The sequence below is a fragment of the Schistocerca cancellata genome, unplaced genomic scaffold, assembly GCF_023864275.1.
Source record: "Schistocerca cancellata isolate TAMUIC-IGC-003103 unplaced genomic scaffold, iqSchCanc2.1 HiC_scaffold_818, whole genome shotgun sequence".
NCBI lineage: Eukaryota > Metazoa > Arthropoda > Insecta > Orthoptera > Acrididae > Schistocerca > Schistocerca cancellata.
This window is the reverse complement of record NW_026046829.1, coordinates 855,285-873,967: the sequence shown is the minus strand read 5'-3', so window position 1 is coordinate 873,967 and position 18,683 is coordinate 855,285. Positions and strand designations below refer to the sequence as shown.

Here is an 18,683-nt window from a genome sequence, read left to right as displayed (position 1 = left end):
GGGTTAAAATATAAATTTGTAAGGTGAAATGTTAAAATTTATTTATAGCTCTTTTTATGAATCTGTGAAATTTAAATAATAAACTAGGATTAGATACCCTATTATTTTAAATGTTAATTATATTTACCAGGGTACGATTAGTTAAGGTCTTTAAACCCAAAGAATTTGGCGGTATCTCATTCCAATCAGAGGAACCTACCCCGTGATTGATAATACACGATTTACTCTACTTGATTTATTTGTTTGTATATCTCTGTTATCAGAGAATCTTTTTAGAGTTATAATTCTCAAGATTTATAATTATAAAATATTTCAGGTCAAGGTGCAGCTAATAGTTAAGAGGAGGTGGGTTAGAATAGATTTTTGTTTATAACGGATTTGATGGTGAAATACTGTTAATGAAGGAGGATTTTAAAGTAATTTAATTTATTTAATTCAACTGATATTGGCTCTGAGGTGTGTACACATCGCCCATCGCTCTCATTATTGATTATTCTATTTTATTGTTTTAATTTAGCTTCAATTTAGATGAGATAATTCGTTACATAGTAGATGTACTGGAAAGTGTATCTAGTAAGAGTTTCAAGATATAACTTATTAGTAAAGTGTTTCATTTACACTGAAAATTTTTCTGTGCAAATCAGGATATCTTGATTATTTATTTTATTATAGTTATTTTTTGTTTATTTAATTATTTAATAAAAATAGTTTAGTCGAATTTTGTCTTAGTATATTTTGTAGAATTGATTTTTTAGATTATAGTTTATTGGTAAAGTAATTGTTTTATGAAATATTATTTTAAATTTTTAAAAGTAGATTTTATTTATTGTACCCTTTGTATCAGGGTTTATCAAAATTTTAGTATTTATTTTACTTGTCTCGATTTGGGTTGATTTATAGATAATTTATAGTTAATGTATCATAATTATTATTAAATTATTTATAGAAATGAGATGTTAATCGTTTCCCAAGATATCTAGTTTCTTAAGAAAAAATTTAATTTTTTGAAGTTAATTGTTTTTATTTAATTTTTTAATTATAAACATTAACTTATTTATTCTTTAAGGGATAAGCTATGAAGTTAATAACCTATAATATGATTTATAAAATATAATAGTAAGCTTTAAACCAGCTAACTTTAAGATTACGTTTTAGTTCATTATTTTTTATTTTGATTTTATAATTATTTTAGGTTTTTTATTAAGATTATTTATTTAATTTTAAAATTTTTGTAATAATGATAGAATTAGTATATTTATTTGTATATAATTTTTACCTTGTGAACTTATTATAAGGAACTAGGCAAAATTGATTTCCGCCTGTTTATCAAAAACATGTCCTCTTGAAAATACTTTGAGGTCTGGCCTGCTCACTGAGCAGATTTTTAAAGAGCCGCGGTATTTTACCGTGCAAAGGTAGCATAATCATTAGTCTCTTAATTAGTGGCTGGAATGAATGGCTTGACGAGAAATCAACTGTCTCTTAATAAATTTTTGAATATAACCTTTGAGTCAAAAGGCTTAAATTTTTCTTTAGGACGAGAGGACCCTATAGAGCTTAACATTTTATTTTTATATAGTTTTTTGTTTGTCTTTCTATATTTAATGATGATGTTTTGTTGGGGTGACATGAAGAATAAATAAACTCTTCATTATTAAATCATTTATTTATGTTTGTTGTTTCGATCCATAATTTATGATCATAAGATTAAGTTACCTTAGGGATAACAGAGTAATTGTTTTTGAGAGCTCATATCGACAAAGCAGATTGCGACCTCGATGTTGGATTAAGAAAAATTTTCGGTGCAGTAGCCCAGCGATTAGGTCTGTTCGACCTTTAAATTCTTACATGATCTGAGTTCAGACCGGCGTGAGCCAGGTCGGTTTCTATCCTAAGATTATTGATTCATATTAGTACAAAAGGACCATATGGTTAAAATATTTTTTATTTTATTGATTAATATTAATTAAATCACTATTTTGACAGATTAATGTGTTGAATTTAGAATTCATTTATGTAGATTTTTTCTACAAATAGTATTGATACTTTATGATTTATTTATGTTTATTTTGAATTTTCTTTTATTAGTTATTTGTGTTTTAATTAGTGTTGCTTTTTTAACTTTATTAGAGCATAAGGTTTCAGTTTACATCCAAATTCGAAAGGGCCCAAATAAAGTAGGTTTTGTAGGAATTCCTCAGCCCTTTAGTGATGCTATTAAGTTAATTTGTAAGGAGCAGCCAATTCCTATTATATCTAATTATTTACTTTATTATTTTTCTCCTGTTTTTAATTTAATAATTTCCTTGGCTGTTTGAGTAATTTTCCCTTACTTGATTTATATGTGTTCTTTTTCTTATGGATTTTTGTTTTTTTTATATTGTACTAGATTAGGTGTTTATAGTGTTATAATTGCTGGTTGGTCTTCTAATTCAAATTATTCTTTATTAGGTTCTCTTCGTTCTGTTGCTCAAACAATTTCATATGAAGTTAGTTTGGCTTTAATTTTATTATCTTTAATTATTTTAATTGGTAGTTTTAACATGTTTGATTTTATAAATTACCAGCTTTATTGTTGATTTATTATTATTTCTTTTCCTTTAGCTTTAGCTTGTTTTGCTTCTTGTTTAGCTGAAACTAACCGTACTCCTTTTCACTTTGCCGAAGGTGAATCTGAGTTAGTTTCAGGTTTTAATATTGAATATGGTGCAGGTGGATTTACTTTAATTTTTTTAGCTGAGTATACAAGAATTGTTTTTATAAGAATATTATTAGCTTTAATTTTTTTAGGTGGTGATTTTTATTCTTTTATATTTTTTATTAAGCTTGCTGTAATGTCCTTTGGGTTAATTTAAGTTCGGGGAACATTACCACGTTTTCGTTATGATAAGTTAATGTACTTAGCTTGAAAAAGTTTTTTGCCTTTATCTTTAAATTTTTTTATTTTCTTTGTCGGTTTAAAGATTTTATTTATTTCATTTATGTAGTGAAATTTTTAAAGAAAAGTTAATAGAAGAGCTAAACTTCTAGTTTTATGTTTTCAAAAAATATGCTTTTCCTAAGCTAATTAACTTATTATTCCTTAAATAGTTTATCTCATGCGTTTGCAATATGTACATTAATTAAGAAGTATGTAAAGTAGACAATTGTTAAGACTTGTCCTGTTATAATGTAAGGTTCTTCAACAGGTCGTTTACCAATTCATGTTAATAAGCATACAACAACTACTATAATTCAGAATAAAATTTGATTAATAGGATAGAATTTAATACCTCGAAATGGTGTTTTATTGTGAAATGGTAAAATTATTAAGATTGTAATTGATAAGAATAGTGCAATAAAACCCCCTAGCTTATTAGGGATTGATCGTAGAATTGCATATGCAAATAAGAAATATCATTCTGGTTGGATATGGACGGGAGTTATTAATGGGTTAGCAGGTACAAAATTATCTGGATCCCCTAGAAGGTAAGGATTAATCAAGCATAATATAATTAATAATGATGTTATTAATACAAATGTAATAGTCCTTGAAAGTAAAGTATGGGTGAAACGGGATTTTTTCAATATCTCCATTTAGTCGTAAAGGGTTATTAGACCCTGTTTGGTGGAGGAAAAATAAATGAATTGCTGCCATGGCAGCAATAATAAACGGTAGTACAAAATGGAATGTAAAGAATCGGTTTAATGTTGCATTATCAACAGCAAACCCTCCTCATACCCATTGAACTAAATCTGTTCCTAAATATGGAATTGCTGATAATAAATTAGTAATTACTGTCACACCTCAGAATGATATTTGACCTCAAGGTAAAACGTATCCTATAAATGCGGTTGCTATAACTAAGAATAGAATTACTGTACCAATTATTCAGGTGTGCATGTATATGTAGGATCCATAGTAAATTCCTCGTCCTACATGTAAATAAATACAAATAAAAAATATAGAAGCTACATTTGCGTGTAAGGTTCTAATAATTCAACTATTATTTTCGTCTCGGCAGATGTGAACTACACTACTAAACGCTATTTCAATATTTGATGTATAATGTATAGCTAAAAATAGTCCGGTTACAATTTGAATTACTAAACATAGTCCTAGTAGAGACCCAAAATTTCATCAAAATGAAATATTTGTTGGTGCAGGTAAATCAACTAAAGAGTTATTAATGATTTTAATTAAAGGATGTCTTAATCGTAAGGGTTTATTCATTAGTAAATTATCTTATTTTACGAATAGGCCCCTGGTTAATATTGGTGATTTTAACAACTGCTAATAGTGCCAAAAATAAATAAATTATTATTATTATTGTAATAATAAATGTTAGTCTATTATATAGTTTTTCTAAAGATATTGTTATTTCTTGATAATTGATTGAATTATCAATATTTATAGTTTCAGTATTTTTGAAAAAGTCTATAAATATTGTTATATCTAGACTAATTAATATTGATATAATAAATACTCATATAGTTAAGGTAATAATTATTGTAATTGATTTAGGTTGAAATATTTCGTTTGATGCAATGCCCATAATATAAATAAATAGAACTAATATACCACCAAGAAACGTTAAAAATAAAATATATGATAATCAATATCTTTCCATTATTGTTCCTGTTATTAGCCCGACTAAAAAAGTTTGTAGGATAATGAAAAGCATTATTGATATTGGGTGTCTTAATTTAATAAAATTAATATTTATTACGTTTGATAGTGATATAATTATTATTTTGATCATTTCCGGGGTTAGTTTATTAAAATATCGGTTTTGGGGACCGATGATGGAAAGCTTTTCCACCTCTGAAGTTTTAAAAGTGGGGGCTGAACTTATTTCTGGTTTACAAGACTGTCGTTTTTTTTAAACTATTAAAACTAATGTTTATATTCTCTGTCTTTACTTCTTTATTTATTTATTTTGCTGGTGTTTATGTTTTTTCCTCTAAACATAAGCATTTATTAATGGTTCTTTTGAGATTAGAATATATTGTTCTTTCTTTATTTATTTTAATTATTGTTTTTCTTATTGAGTTTGATTACGATTATTTTTTTCCTGTTATTTTCGTGGTTTTTTCTGTTTGTGAAGGTGCTTTAGGTCTTTCTATTTTAGTTTCAATAATTCGTTCTCATGGGAATGATTTTTTAAATTCTTTTGGTCTATCTTTATGTTAAAGTATTTATTTATAACTATTTTTTTGATCCCTCTTTGTTTGGTTAATAATTGTTGATGATTGGTTCATTCTTTAATGTTTATGTCTAGTTTTGTTTTTATGATTTGTGTTTATTCATATGCGGATTTGAATATGATTAGATATTATTTTGGTATTGATTAGTTTTCTTTTAGTTTGATTTTGCTTAGTTTTTGAATTTGTTCTTTAATAATTACTGCTAGAGGTTCAGTTTATTTAAGTTCTTATCATTCTAATTTTTTTGTCTTTATAGTCTTAGTTTTAATGATTATGCTTTATTGTTCTTTTGCTAGATTCAGTCTTCTTTCCTTTTATATTTTTTTTGAGGCTAGATTAGTTCCTACTTTACTTTTGATTTTAGGTTGAGGTTATCAACCTGAACGTTTACAGGCTGGTGTTTATTTAATTTTTTATACTCTGGTTGCTAGATTGCCTTTATTTTTAGTTTTATTTAGGTTTTATGATTTTTCTAATACTTTGTATTTTCCTTTATTGGTTGATTTTGGATCTTATTATTTTATATTTTATGTGTTTATAATTCTTGCCTTTTTAGTTAAGATGCCGATATTTTTGGTTCATTTATGGCTTCCTAAGGCTCATGTTGAGGCCCCTATTTCAGGTAGAACGATTCTTGCTGGTGTTTTATTAAAGTTAGGTGGTTATGGTGTTTTTCGTGTTATGAAGGTTATTTCTTATTTGGGTTTAAAGTTTAATTATTTTTGATTGTCTTTAGGCTTATCTGGTGTGGTTATTGTTAGATTTATTTGTTTTCGTCAGGTTGATTTAAAGTCTTTAATTGCATATTCTTCTGTTGCTCATATAAGAATAGTTATTGGAGGATTGATGACTATGAATTGATGGGGTTGTATAGGTTCTCATTCTTTAATGGTTGGTCATGGTTTGTGTTCTTCTGGTTTATTTTGTTTATCTAATATTATTTATAAGCATTTAGGTAGACGAAGATTAGTAATTAATAAGGGTATAATTAATTTGATACCAAGAATGGCTTTATGATGATTCCTTTTGAGCTCTTCTAATATAGCTGTTCCTCCGTCTTTAAATTTGGTAGGTGAACTTAGATTATTATATAGAATTATGTCTTGATCTTCTTTTAGATATTTTGCTTTAATTTTTTTCTCTTTTTTTAGAGCTGTTTATACTTTATACATGTATTCTTATTCTCAACATGGTAATTATTATTCTGGTGTTTATACTTGTTCTCTTGGTTATTTTCGTGAATATCATCTTTTACTTTTACATTGATTACCTTTAAATATTCTTTGTTTAAAGGGGGAGTATTTTTTTGTTTAGGTTGCTTAAGTATTTTAATTAAAAATGTTGTTTTGTGGAATCAATGATATGAATTTTTTCATCTTAGGCCATGAATTTGTTAACTATTTGTTCTTTGAGTTTTTTTCTTTATATTTTTCTAGAACTGTAATTTTTATTTTGGGTATTTATTATTTAATAATTGATTATAGAGTTTTTGTTGAATGAGAAATTTTTAATTTAAATGGTTCTATGGTTGTTATGACTTTAATTTTGGATTGAATGTCTCTTATTTTTATTTCTTTTGTTATGTATATTTCTTGTTTGGTTATTTATTATAGAGAGGACTATATATTGGGAGAAAAAAATATAAATCGTTTTATTATTATTGTTTTAATTATTAGTCCTAATTTGATTAGAATTTTATTAGGATGTGATGGTTTAGGTTTAGTTTCTTATTGTTTAGTTATTTATTACCAAAATGTGAAATCTTATAGTGCGGGTATATTAACTGCACTTTCTAATCGTATTGGTGATGTTGCTATTTTAATTTCTATTGCTTGAATATTAAATTTTGGTGGTTGAAATTACATTTATTATTATGATTTTATTTCTAATTCTTTTGAAATAAAGCTTATCACTATTTTAATTGTTTTAGCAGCTATAACTAAAAGAGCTCAAATTCCCTTCTCTTCTTGGCTTGCTGCTGCTATAGCTGCTCCTACTCCTGTTTCTGCTTTGGTTCATTCTTCTACTCTTGTTACTGCTGGGGTTTATTTATTAATTCGTTTCAGACCAACATTGGATACTTATAATTGTGGTTGATTTTTGCTTTTAATTGGTTGTATAACTATATTTATGGCTGGTTTAGGGGCGAATTTTGAATTTGATTTGAAGAAAATTGTTGCTCTTTCTACTTTAAGACAACTTGGTTTAATAATAAGAATTTTGGCTATGGGTTACCCCAAACTTGCATTTTTTCATTTATTAGCTCATGCTTTATTTAAGGCTTTATTGTTTATGTGTGCAGGTTCAATAATTCATAATTTAAAGGATTCTCAGGACATTCGTTTTATAGGTTCTATTGTTAATTTTATGCCTTTAACTTCAGTTTGTTTTAATGTTTCTAGTATGTCTTTGTGTGGTATACCATTTTTAGCTGGCTTTTATTCAAAGGATTTAATTCTTGAAATGGTTTGTTTAAGATGAATTAGTTGTTTAATTTTTTTTCTTTATTGCTTTTCTACTGGCTTAACTGCTTCTTATTCTTTTCGTCTTTTTTATTATTCAATATCTGGTGATAATAATTTTTATTCTAGATTTTCTTTTGATGATAAGGGTTATTATATTTCGTTTGGTATAATTGGTTTATTATTTGTAGCTGTTTTTCGTGGCAGTCTTTTGTCTTGATTAATTTTTCCTATTCCTCATGTTATTGCTTTGCCCTATTATGTATAGTTTTTAACTATTACTGTAGTTGTTTTGGGTGCTTATTTAGGTTATCTTATTTCTAATTTTGATTTTTCTCAAAATTTATTTTCTTTAAGTATACTTTCTTTTGTCAGATTTGCTGGTTCTATGTGGTTTATACCTTTTCTTTCAACTAAGTTTATTAGATATATTCCTTTATAATTGGGTTATTATTCATCTAAATCACTTGATTATGGTTGAAGTGAATTATTTGGTGGTCAAGGTTTATATAGACTATTTATTTATTTAATTGGTTATATACAAGGTTGATATGATTCTAATTTTAAGATTTATCTTTTAACTTTTATTTTTTGAATGTTTACTTTGGTGGTATTATTTTTCGTTTACTGAAATAGCTTATGATTAGAGCGTAACACTGAAGATGTTAAGGAAGTATTTTTACTTTTAGGTATTTATAAATATACATATATTATTTTTACAGTGAAAATGTCATGTTTTATTTAAACTATATAAATTTCAGAAATGTTAACGGAATTTAACCGCTAATATAAAAAGTTAGCAGCTTTCTTATTGACTTTACATTTCCTTAATTGGAACTTTATAGTTCAATTATATTATTAACAGTAATACGCCTCTTTTTGGCTTCAATTAATAAGAATAAGGGTATTTTATTTACCAACCTTCCAGGTCGAAACTGACTGCAATATTTCGCTTCATATTCTATTTAAGGTTGATTGATTATATCAATACTTTTGTAATGCAACCCAAATGTTATAGTTAACTACAACCCTTTATTCTGCTCATTGTAAGGCTGCTTGATTTCATTCATGGTATAGTCCTCCTAGTAATACTATAATAAAAAATATTGTTGATATTGTTCAGATTATAATATCTGAAGTTTTAAAAATAATTACAATTGGAAGGATTAGTGCGATTTCTACGTCAAAAATTAAGAAAATTTCTGCAATTAAGAAGAATCGAAGTGAAAAGGGTATTCATGCTGATCTTTTTGGGTCAAATCCACACTCAAATGGTGATCTTTTTTCTCTGTCATTAATTAATTTTTTTGATAGTGTTGTTGCATGGATTATAACAATTATTGGAATAATAAATCTAATAAAAATTCTTGTAGATAAAATTAGGATTGTTTTTCTTGATTAATATCAAGCTTTTTGATTGGAAGTCAAATGTACTATTTATACTATAAAAACAATTATCTACCTCATCAATAAATAGAGATGTATGAGAATAATCACACTACATCTACAAAGTGTCAATATCATGCTGCTGCTTCAAACCCAAAGTGGTGTCTTGGTGAGAATTTGTTTATTGAATGTCGAAGTAGACATGTTGATAAGAAGATTGTTCCGATAATTACATGTAGCCCATGGAATCCTGTTGCAACAAAGAATGTTGATCCATAAACTGTGTCTGCAATGGTGAAGGGTGCTTCTCAATACTCATATGCTTGAAGTATAGTGAAGTATAGTCCTAGTAATACTGTGAAGAATTGTCCTTGTAATGCTTGAGTATGATTAGATTCTATTAAACTATGATGTGCTCATGTTACTGTTACTCCTGATGCTAAAAGAATAACTGTATTAAGTAATGGAATTTGTATAGGATTAAAAGGTTGGATTCCTATTGGAGGTCATAATATTCCTAGTTCAATAGTAGGTGCTAGTCTTCTTCTAAAAAATGCTCAGAAAAATGAAAAGAAGAATAGTACTTCTGATGCAATAAATAAAATTATCCCTCATCGTAATCCAATTGATACAAATCCTGTATGTAGTCCTTGGTATGTTCCTTCTTGTACTACATCTCGTCATCATTGGATTATAGTTAGTAAGGTAATTCCAAATCCAATTATGAATAATTTAATGTTAAATAGGTGAAATCATTTTGCTAATCCTGATACTAAAACTATTGCTCCAATTGCTCCTGTTAATGGTCAAGGTCTGTAATGTACTAAGTGGAATGGGTGGTTTGAGTGAGTTGTTAACATAGGTTTAGTATACTTCTCTAGAGTATAAAGTTCTAAAAATTGAGAAAACAGAAGCTTGAATTATTGCTACTGCTGATTCTAGAATTAATAGAAGTATTTGTCCAATAATTAATAGTGAGATTAAGTTTATTGCTATAGATGGTCCTGTATTTCCTAGTAATGTTAATAGTAAGTGTCCTGCAATTAAATTTGCTGCTAGTCGTACTGCTAATGTACCCGGTCGAATGACATTTCTAATTTTTTCAATTAATACTATAAATGATATTAATGCAGGCGGTGTTCCTTGAGGAACAAGGTGTGTAAATAAATGATTGGTATGATTAATTCATCCAACTAACATAAATCTTAATCATATAGGTAGAGCAAATGCAAATGTTAATGCTAAATGTCTTGTTCTAGTAAAAATGTAAGGGAATAATCCTATGAAATTATTAAATAGTATTATAATAAAGATTGAAATGAAGATGAATGTTGTTCCATTAAATGATTTTGGTCCTAGTAATGTTTTAAATTCATTGTGTAAGGTTAGGATTAGTTTATTTCAAATAATATTAATTCGTGATGGTGTAAGTCAAAACATTGATGGGATTAATAATAAACCTAAGAATGTTCTAGTTCAATTTAATGATAAATTGAAGATATTAGTTGATGGGTCAAATGTTGAAAATAAATTTGTTATCATTTTCAATTTAAGTTTTTTATATCAATTGTTCTTTTTTCTGCTCTTTTAATAAGATTTGGTTTAAATGAAAAAAAGTTTATTTGATTAAATAAAATTAATGTAGCCGAAAATATAATGAATAGGGAGAATCATATGAGAGGGGATATTTGAGGGATTTGGATTAAATTTCCCCATCAGAAATAGTCGTTAATTTACTATTTTTTGGTTTAAGAGACCATTACTTACTTTCAATCATCTGATGTATTTCAAGGTGTACTAATTGTTTAGTTATTTTAGATTGCCACTCTAATGTTATATATTTTAACTAACTCCTTAGATTATCTTAGATAATCACTTGATAAATAAGTTTACTGAAGTTCTTTCAATTACAATTGGTATGAATCTGTGGTTCGCTCCACAGATTTCTGAGGATTGTCCAAAGAACAATCCAGGTCGGTTTATTGTAAATGTTCCTTGGTTTAGTCGACCTGGCGTTGCGTCAATTTTAACCCCTAATGCAGGTACTGCTCATGAGTGTAGAACGTCTGATGCTCTTGTTAATACTCGTACTTCCGTATTTATTGGTAGAATTGTTCGGTTATCTACATCTAGGAGTCGAAATCCGTCATTTTCTAAGTCTTGTTCTGGTGTTATATAAGTGTCAAATTCTGCATCTATAAAGTCTGAATATTCATATCTTCAGTATCATTGTCGTCCAATTGTTTTAATTGTGATTATTGCATCTACTGAATCATCAAGTAAATATAGTAGTCGTAATGATGGGAGTGCAATGAAAATTAGTGTAATTGCTGGCAGTGCTGTTCAGATTGTTTCAATTAAATGTCCGTGAAGTATGTTTCGGTTTGTATAGGCAATAAATAATATATAACTTAGAGCATAACCTACAATTACTGTAATTAATAATAATACGACTACAGTATGATCATGGAAGAATGATAGTTGCTCCATTAATGGGGAAGCTCCATCTTGAAGGGATAAATTTGATCATGTTGCCATTAATAAATTTTCTAATAAAAGGTCAAACCTTTATTTGTAGAGCTTAAATCTACTGCACTAATCTGCCATAATAGAATCTAGAAATTAATGGGAGTTCTGAGTAGCTGTGTTCTGCAGGTGGGTTATTTTGTAGTCATTCTGTTGATCTTCTTATATTAGCTCTAAATATGATTGCTCGGTTTTTAACCATTCTTTCTCATGTAATTACAATTAATATAATGATTCCTACAATAGAAATTGTAGATCCAATTCTTGACACTACATTTCATGATGTTTATGCATCTGGATAATCTGAATATCGTCGTGGTATTCCTGCTAGTCCTAGGAAGTGTTGAGGGAAGAATGTTAAGTTTACCCCAATAAATATAATTGTAAATTGGATTTTAATCATGTATTATTTATAGTTAATCCTGTAAATAATGGGTATCATTGAATAACACCTCCTATGATTGCAAATACTGCTCCTATAGAAAATACATAATGGAAGTGGGCTACTACATAATATGTATCGTGTAATACGATGTCAAGTGATGAGTTTGCTAATACTAACCCTGTTAGTCCACCAATTGTGAATAGAAAAATAAATCCTAAAGCTCATAATAGTGGTGGATTGAATTTGAATTTAGTTCCATATAGTGTAGCTAATCATCTGAATACCTTAATTCCTGTAGGTACAGCAATAATTATTGTTGCTGATGCAAAGTAAGCTCGTGTGTCAATGTCTATTCCTACTGTAAATATGTGGTGTGCTCATACAATAAATCCTATTAGTCCAATTGATAATATAGCATAAATTATACCTAGTGTTCCAAATGATTCAATTTTTCCTCTTTCTTGACATACAATGTGAGAGATAATTCCAAATCCTGGAAGAATTAAAATGTAAACTTCTGGGTGCCCAAAGAATCAAAATAAGTGTTGATATAGAATTGGGTCACCTCCTCCCGCAGGGTCAAAGAATGATGTACTTAAGTTTCGATCTGTTAGTAGTATAGTAATCGCTCCTGCTAATACTGGAAGTGACAAAAGGAGGAGAAGAGCTGTAATAGCTACGGATCATACAAATAAAGGTGTTTGATCTAGAGTTATACTTTCTGATCGTATATTAATTGCTGTTGTTATGAAGTTTACTGCACCAAGAATAGATGATACACCTGCTAAGTGAAGTGACAAAATAGCCAGGTCTACAGATGCTCCTCCATGTGCGATAGCTCCTGCAAGAGGGGGGTAAACTGTTCACCCTGTACCAGCACCGTTATCAACTATAGAAGATGTAAGAAGAAGGGTTAGTGAAGGCGGTAATAATCAAAAACTTATATTATTTATTCGTGGGAATGCCATATCTGGTGCACCAATTATTAATGGTATGAGCCAATTACCAAATCCACCAATTATAATAGGTATTACTATAAAAAAATTATTACAAATGCGTGTGCTGTAATAACAACATTATAGATTTGGTCATCTCCAATTAGAGATCCTGGTTGGCCGAGTTCAGCACGAATAAGTATTCTTATTGATGTTCCTACTATTCCTGCTCATGCTCCAAATAAGAAGTATAAAGTACCAATATCCTTATGGTTTGATGAGAATAATCATTTTTGCGGTAAGATGGCTGAATTTAAGGTGGTAGACTGTAAATCTACTTATGAGATGTTTCTCTCTTATCATGATGTTTAGGCCATATATTCAATTATCATTCTAGACTGTAATTCTAGAGGTGTGAAATTTTACTAAGGCCTAAAGGATTATTCTTTTAATTATAACTTTGAAGGTTATTAGTTTAGTTAACTTAAGTCCTTAGTATAATGAGATTAAGGTTGATGTTGAGATTAATCCTATTGTTGAAATTATTACTGTTATAGGGAGAATAATTCTTGATTTTTGAGACTTTATTTTTATAGATCATGAATTTTCTGTGGATGACATAATTAGGGCTGAGAATCTAATACGTATATAATAATAAATTGTAATTGTAGTTAATACAACCATAATGGTTATAATAGTTGTTATGTTATTTTCTGATAATGATTATATTACAATTCATTTTGGTAGAAATCCAAGGAATGGTGGCAAACCACCTAGGGATAGAAGAGATAAAAATATTATAAATTTAATTTCAGTTTTTATATTTCTGGCTGAATAAATTTGGTTTATAAAAAATAGATTTATTTGCTTAAATAATAAGACCATAATAATCTTAATAGAGAGTAAATAATAAAGTATAGTTCTCAGATGTTTTCTCTAACTGTTAGAGATCTAATTATTCACCCTAAATGTCTAATTGAGGAATATGCTAGAAGTTGTCGTAGAGATGTTTGATTTAAACCACCTATTGCCCCAAAAATAATTCTTAGAATGATAATTGTTCAAACGAAAGTTCTTAATAGAATACAATAAGATAACACCATTATTGGGGCAATTTTTTGTCATGTTATTAGTGTTAAACAGTTATTTCATCTTGAAGCTCCTATTACTTCTGGAAATCAGAAATGGAAAGGTGCAGTCCCGATCATTAATAATAATTTAGATCTGATTATTATTGATGGAATAAATTCTGTTTCTCATCCTATTGGATATTTTATTTGAATCAGTAAAATTGAAAATAATAGTATTGTCGATGCTATTGCTTGGACAATAAAATATTTAATTGATGATTCATTTATTATTTTATTTTTATTTCTTGTTAGGAGCGGAATAAATGAAAGTAAGTTGATCTCAAGTCCTATTCAAACTCCAAATCAGGAGTTTGATGAAATGGACAGGATCGTTCCTATCATTAATGTTGACAGGAAGAGAAGTTTTGTAGAGTTGTTGGTCATTAAAAAGGAGAGGATTGATACCTCTATAAATGGGGTATAAACCCATTAGCTTGTTTAGCTTACCTTTTTACATTAAGGTGTATGATGCACGTTAGTTTTTGATACTAAAGGAGGTAGTTTAATTCTGTCTTATGTAATATTTAATGAAGGTAATTTTTATTTACTTGATTTACCCTATCAAGGTAACCCTTTAATCAGGCACTTCATTTTTTTTATTTCGTATATAAATTAAAATTTTTTTTTGAAAATTTGTTTATGTATTATTTTGGCTATTTCTAATTAATTTATCTCGGTTTGGATAATTTGAGCATATATTATATATTACATACAATAAATAATTTATATTAATATATTACATTTAATTAAATTTAAATACTTATAATGTTATTTTATTATTATTAAGTGATTATTTTATTACTTTTATTTACCTAGGATTATAGCTACTTATGTTTTAGCTTAAAAGAAATTATTATATTATAAATTATATAATAATATGTAAATTAATATTAAATATTACTATAATTGGATATAATAAATATAATCTATATTATTAAATATAAAATATTATATTAATATAAATAATTATCTAAATTATAATAATATAATTATATGTATTTTCTATAATTAAATTATTTAATTAATTAATATTTAAGTTAACTTAATATAAAGTTAATTTTATATTAATAACTTATTACATTAATTTACATAATTGTATAAAATATATTTATCATATTATTTAATCTTTCTTTATTATTAGTGAAAAGAAAGATTAAATAAGAAAGAATATAATACATTTATTGGTATACATGTTCCATATTAATCTTTATTTATATATAACAGAGAATTTGTTGTGGTCATTCGAGGGCGCGTTTCTTTTTTTTTGTCACTATTTGTGTTTTTTTCTTTTTTTTTTTTAATTTTTAAATCTTTTATTTTTTCTTAATTAAAAAAATTTTTGAATTTCTTATTTTGTTTCCAAAAGTTATATTCTTACGTATTTATTCACTTTTTCTTTGTATTATATGTAAGTTTTGTTAAACTAAATGTTTTATTTTGCAGTAATTTGATTAAATTATCAAGTGATTTTGGATTTAGCAATTGATTTAGTATCGGAATAATTCGTGCCAGCAGCCGCGGTTATACGATTGATACAAGTGAATATAATTGGTTAAAACAGTTGTTTATATTTTTAGGGTTAAAATATAAATTTGTAAGGTGAATTGTTAAAATTTATTTATAGCTATTTTTATGATTCTGTGAAATTTAAATAATAAACTAGGATTAGATACCCTATTATTTTAAATGTTAATTATATTTACCAAGTTACTATTAGTTAAGGTCTTTAAACCCAAAGAATTTGGCGGTATCTCATTCCATTCTGCGGAACCAACCCCGTGATTGATAATACATGATTTACTCTATTTGATTTATTTGTTTGTATATCTCCATTATCAGAGAATCTTTTTAGAGTTATAATTCTCAAGATTTATAATTATAAAATATTTCAGGTCAAGGTGCAGCTTATAGTTAAGAGGAGGTGGGTTACAATAGATATTTGTTTATAACGGATTTGATGGTGAAATACTGCTAATGAAGGAGGATTTGATAGTAATTTAATTTATTTAATTTAACTGATATTGGCTCTGAGGTGTGTACACATCGCCCGGCGCTCTCATTATTGATTATTCTATTTTATTGTTTTAATTTAGCTTCAATTTAGATGAGATAAGTCGTAACATAGTAGATGTACTGGAAAGTGTATCTAGTAAGAGTTTCAAGATATAACTTATTAGTAAAGTGTTTCATTTACACTGAAAATTTTTCTGTGCAAATCAGGGTATCTTGATTATTTATTTCATTATATTTATTTTTTGTTTATTTAATTATTTAATAAAAATAATTTTGTCGAATTTTGTCTTAGTATATAATGTAGAATTGATTTTTTAGATTATAGTTTATTGGTAATGTAATTGTTTTATGAAATATTATTTTAAATTTTTAAAAGTAGATTTTATTTATTGTACCTTTTGTATCGGGGTTTATAAAATTTTGTATTTATTTTACTTGTCTCGATTTGGGTTGATTTATAAATAATTTATAGTTAATGTATCCTAATTATTATTAAATTATTTATAGAAATGAGATGTTAATCGTTTCCCAAGATATGAAGTTTCTTAAGAAAAAATTTAATTTTTGAAGTTAATTGTTTTTATTTAATTTTTTAAGTATGAATATTAACTTATTTATTCTTTAAGGGATAAGCTTTGAAGTTAATAACCTATAATTTGTTTTATAAAATATAATAGTAAGCTTTAAACCAGCTATCTTTAAGATTACGTTTTAATTCATTATTTTTTATTTTGATTTTATAATTATTTTAGGTTTTTTATTAAGATTATTTATTTAATTTTAAAATATTTGTAATAATGATAGAATTAGTATATTTATTTGTATATAATTTTTACCTTGTGAACTTATTATAAGGAACTAGGCAAAATTGATTTCCGCCTGTTTATCAAAAACATGTCCTCTTGAAAATACTTTGAGGTCTGGCCTGCTCACTGAGCAGATTTTTAAAGAGCCGCGGTATTTTGACCTTGCAAAGGTAGCATAATCATTAGTCTCTTAATTAGTAGCTGGAATGAATGGCTTGACGAGAAATCAACTGTCTCTTAATAAATTTTTGAATTTAACTTTTGAGTCAAAAGGCTTAAATTTTTCTTTAGGACAAGAAGACCCTATAGAGCTTCACATTTTATTTTTATATAGTTTTTTGTCTTTCTATATTTAATGATGATGTTTTGTTGGGGTGACATGAAGAATAAATAAACTCTTCATTATTATATCATTTATTTATGTTTGTTGTTTCGATCCATAATTTATGATCATAAGATTAAGTAACTTAGGGATAACAGCGTAATTGTTTTTGAGAGCTCATATCGACAAAGCAGATTGCGACCTCGATGTTGGATAAGGAAAATTTTGGGTGCAGTAGCCCAGTGATTAGGTCTGTTCGACCTTTAAATTCTTACATGATCTGAGTTCACACCGGCGTGAGCCAGGTCTGTTTCTATCCTAAGATTATTGATTCATATTAGTATGAAAGGACCATATGGTCGAAATATTTTTTATTTTATTGATTAATATTAATTAAATTACTATTTTGACAGATTAATGTGTTGAATTTAGAATTCATTTATGTAGATTTTTTTCTACAAATAGTATTGATACTTTATGATTTATTTATGTTTATTTTGAATTTTCTTTTATTAGTTATTTGTGTTTTAATTAATGTTGCTTTTTTAACTTTATTGGAGTGTAAGGTTTTAGGTTACATCCAAATTCGAAAGGGCCCAAATAAAGTAGGTTTTGTAGGAATTCCTCAGCCCTTTAGTGATGCTATTAAGTTAATTTGTAAGGAGCAGCCAATTCCTATTATATCTAATTATTTACTTTATTATTTTTCTCCTGTTTTTAATTTAATAATTTCCTTGGCTGTTTGAGTAATTTTCCCTTACTTGACTTATATGTGTTCTTTTTCTTATGGATTTTTGTTTTTTTTATGTTGTACTAGATTACGTGTTTATACTGTTATAATTGCTGGTTGGTCTTCTAATTCAAATTATTCTTTATTAGGTTCTCTTCGTTCTGTTGCTCAAACAATTTCATATGAAGTTAGTTTGGCTTTAATTTTATTATCTTTAATTATTTTAATTGGTAGTTTTAACATGTTTGATTTTATAAATTACCAGCTTTATTGTTGATTTATTATTATTTCTTTTCCTTTAGCTTTAGCTTGTTTTGCTTCTTGTTTAGCTGAAACTAACGGTACTCCTTTTGACTTTGCCGAAGGTGAATCTGAGTTAGTTTCAGGTTTTAATATTGAATATGGTGCAGGTGGCTTTACTTTAATTTTTTTAGCTGAGAATACAAGAATTGTTTTTATAAGAATATTATTAGCTTTAATTTTTTTAGGTGGTGATTTTTATTCTATTATATTTTTTATTAAGCTTGCTGTAATGTCCTTTGGGTTTATTTGAGTTCGGGGAACATTACCACGTTTTCGTTATGATAAGTTAATGTACTTGGCTTGAAAAAGTTTTTTGCCTTTATCTTTAAATTTTTTTATTTTCTTTGTCGGTTTAAAGATTTTATTTATTTCATTTATGTAGTGAAATTTTTTAAGAAAAGTTAATAGAAGAGTTAAACTTCTAGTTTTATGTTTTCAAAACATATGCTTTTCCCAAGCTAATTAACTTATTATTCCTTAATTAGTTTAACTCATGCG

General features: G+C 27.1%; 1 long non-coding RNA gene across 1 annotated transcript; it reads right to left on the bottom strand.

The window, feature by feature from the left end:
• Window positions 1-793: 793 nt before the first annotated feature.
• On the bottom strand, window positions 794-17,454 carry LOC126143523 (uncharacterized). The gene is made up of 3 exons (XR_007529746.1): window positions 17,298-17,454; window positions 1,138-1,716; window positions 794-983 (listed from the first exon to the last, which is right to left on the bottom strand). It is a non-coding gene; the product is annotated as an uncharacterized LOC126143523 (long non-coding RNA).
• Between the last annotated feature and the right edge of the window lie 1,229 nt (window positions 17,455-18,683).